Consider the following 3,221-nt stretch of genomic DNA (forward strand, 5'->3'; position numbering starts at 1 on the left):
TAAAAAGACTAGACACTGGCAGGTGGCACGGTGATTAAGGCACCAGACTTTCACATGGACAGCTGTGGTTCAAGTCCTGGATCTGGCAGCTTGCTTTCTCACTCTCCCTCTCTTTCTGGTCAAATCAAAGAATAGTAATAATTAATCAATTTAATTTAATAAATAATCCTTTTTAAAACATTGAAAAATGGGCAAATGACTTAAACATAAGTTTTTAATTCATTTGAGTAAATATCAAAGTGTGCAATTGTTAGATTGGAACGTAAGAGTATGATTCATTTTGTAGGTAGTTGTCAACCTGTCTTTCAAAGTGACTATGCCATTTTGCATTCCCACCATCAATAAATGAAAATTGCCTTTGCTTCAAAAAAAAAAAAAAAAGGATATACATCTAGATGTTAAACAACTTATTTTCTGGTGAATGTGAGGAGAGCAGGTGAGCAATATTTGCCACAAGGTGATGTTTGATGGGGTGGTATCTTTTATCTCTTTTCAGCTAAAACAACAAAGCATGTGAGAAATACTTCATTGTCAGTTTTGAGTCTCTGAGGATAAATGAAGCAAAAAAGGGAGATTATGACTCTGTGCTGAATTTTGATCCAACAGTAAAACTGATCTGTACCTTATGAGTTAACATGATTTTGGCATTTTAATATTACTACTAGCCAAAAAGAGAAACAATGGAAATAGTGTTAGTCTTTCCAAATTGAAATTTTGAAAGTTCAGAAAAATTATGAGAAATAGATCAGGAGTAATGATTAACACAATGAAATACTATGAAAATATTTGTGAGACTTTTAATAATAAAGTTCTGCTATGCAACTAAAAATAATCACTCTTTAGATAAGAATTTGAAAAATGTTTTAAAGAAGCCAATAAGGAAAGTAGTAATAAGTTCCTGGACAGGAGGCAGATGACATAAGCTTAGATTCATTTATCAAGGCTAATAATCAACCTGGGCAACTCCAATGGTTCGCAGTGCCCACTTGATGTCTTCTGTACCACTTAATGTGTTAAATACCACATTAGCACTGTATTCACCCAATACTAACTAGGTATCTACTGTGTGACTCAGTCAATAATAGGCCCTAGAGTGACAGTAGAATTTCTATCTTTATAGAGTTCAATTTCTAGTTGAAGGAGATAGAAAAAAATACTGGAAATGATAAGCAATACAAAAACACAGCATCGGGGTACAGTGACATGAGTGGGGGAGGAGAAAGGATCCCATAAAATCAAATGATGAAGGGAAGCCTCTGAGGGAGTAACAATGAAGTGAAGAAGGGAGTGAGAACTGGCTACACAGAAATTGGTAGAAAATTTAAAAGAAAAGCACAAGATGTAAAGAGCCTATGAAGGCAAAAACTTGTTAACTGAGATTTCTCAGTCACAGAGAGGGTAACAAAAATATTCTAAAATAGGCAAATCAGAGATCCAGATAGTGGCACAGTGGTAGTGCAATGCTCTCCAATCCTAACTATGTGGGAGGATTTTAGTTTCCATCTGGAGACCTCCTTAAACATATTGGTTATGTGCAAAGCTGAAGCAAGGGGATGGATCACTGTGTGAGCACTCTCATGAGATGCATATGTCTCTCTGTCTCCCTCTCTCTATCTCCCTCTCTCTTTGTCTCTCTCACTCATGGAAGAAAGAAAGAAACTTTAAAAATGAGAAACAAAATACCTATACAGGCCAGCAGCAGCGAGGCGAGACAGCAGTAACACAACACACTTTGATGCTGAGGCCATATGGGAAGGTCCTCAGTTTCTGCCCTAATATCGTCATAGAACATGCCCATGATTTTGACTGGATAGGGCTGGGGAGGAGGGTGGCTCATGTCATGAAGATCCTTGCTAACACACATTCTCAATAAAATAAAATAAACTTTAAAAAGTCTATATCTAAATGAAGGTGGCAGGAGATACAGTAGTTGAGGAAACAGAGTGATAGGGAATACTGGAGCATATTTGAATATCCATAGTTTCTACAGCGCTATTTTGTTTGTAGTCTTCTTTATCCAGGAGAACATTATTTGAACTAGGAAGAACAAAGCAAACACGGTCTGAGGATCACAAGAGTTTAGAAGGTTGAAAGAGATCATCTAGGCACTTTAAGAATGAGTTAATTAGTAATCCCAACAAATAACACCCTCTGATGTCAAAGTATTTTATTTTGTGATTGAAGACTGACAAAGAACAACCTGGGAGGAGCATGTGCCAGGTGCCAGAAGACAAGAAACGTACAAATGGCTATGGTTTCGAAGACAAGTCAAGATGTTGGGGGGAGCAGGCTTAGGAAGAACTTAGTGTGAAACCCAGAAATTGTATTAGAGAGCTTTTGGCATCCAACTGCAGCATAATTAAATGCTTGAATATTGAATAAATTATTTTTGAGTTCTGAATGAGGCAAAATGGTTATCACTATAAGCCAGCATGCGTTCAATAAGTAAATCAGGCCAAACCACCTCCCCATTTTGATATAATTTCCTGAATGTAAAGCCAAGTAGATAAAACAATGCAAGGTTTGAGTGAAGTATGCAAAGATAAGGTGTGGTTTAATAACTTGTTTTATAAATTGATCATTTTTAAAATTTACATTTCAGACAACAACTATATAGGAAATGGCAAATATATTTGCCAATAGTAACATGCCCTAGAATATTATTATGAAAGTTTCCTCTTTATCTTTTTATAAATTTGAATTCCAAGTTAATACATAGAGTAAATGATAAATATAAATTCTTTTTAGTAAACTGAATATCTATTTTTATTTGTTAATATCTAACAAATCTCACATTTACCTTTGAAAGATGTGAAAATCAATTCATAATAAATAAATGGTTATATTTACATCTGGGAAGAGGTATGTGATCCTATAAATACTGAGTTTTTCATCCTTTGAGGGTGATAACATATTGATAAAATATAAAGTTAAAATATGTACTTCAGTGGATCGGCCCCCCAGTGTAGCAGCAAAGCCCTATGCACAGGAAGCCAGATTCCACATGGCCAACTGTGGTTTGAATCCTGGCTCCAGCAGCTTGACAAACCAGGCATGTGTCTGTGTGTGTGTGTGTGTGTGTGTGTGTGTGTGTGTGTGTGGGTGCACGTGTGCATGCGCCCAAAATCCATCCTGATGGGATGGAGAAAAAAGATTGGGTCATGACCACACCCCATTGTGGCTTTTTCTTTCTCTCACTTTCTGGCAAGTGCAAGTGTCCT

This window comes from Tupaia chinensis, unplaced genomic scaffold (assembly GCF_000334495.1).
Source record: "Tupaia chinensis unplaced genomic scaffold, TupChi_1.0 Scaffold000179_1, whole genome shotgun sequence".
Taxonomy (NCBI): Eukaryota; Metazoa; Chordata; class Mammalia; order Scandentia; family Tupaiidae; genus Tupaia; species Tupaia belangeri.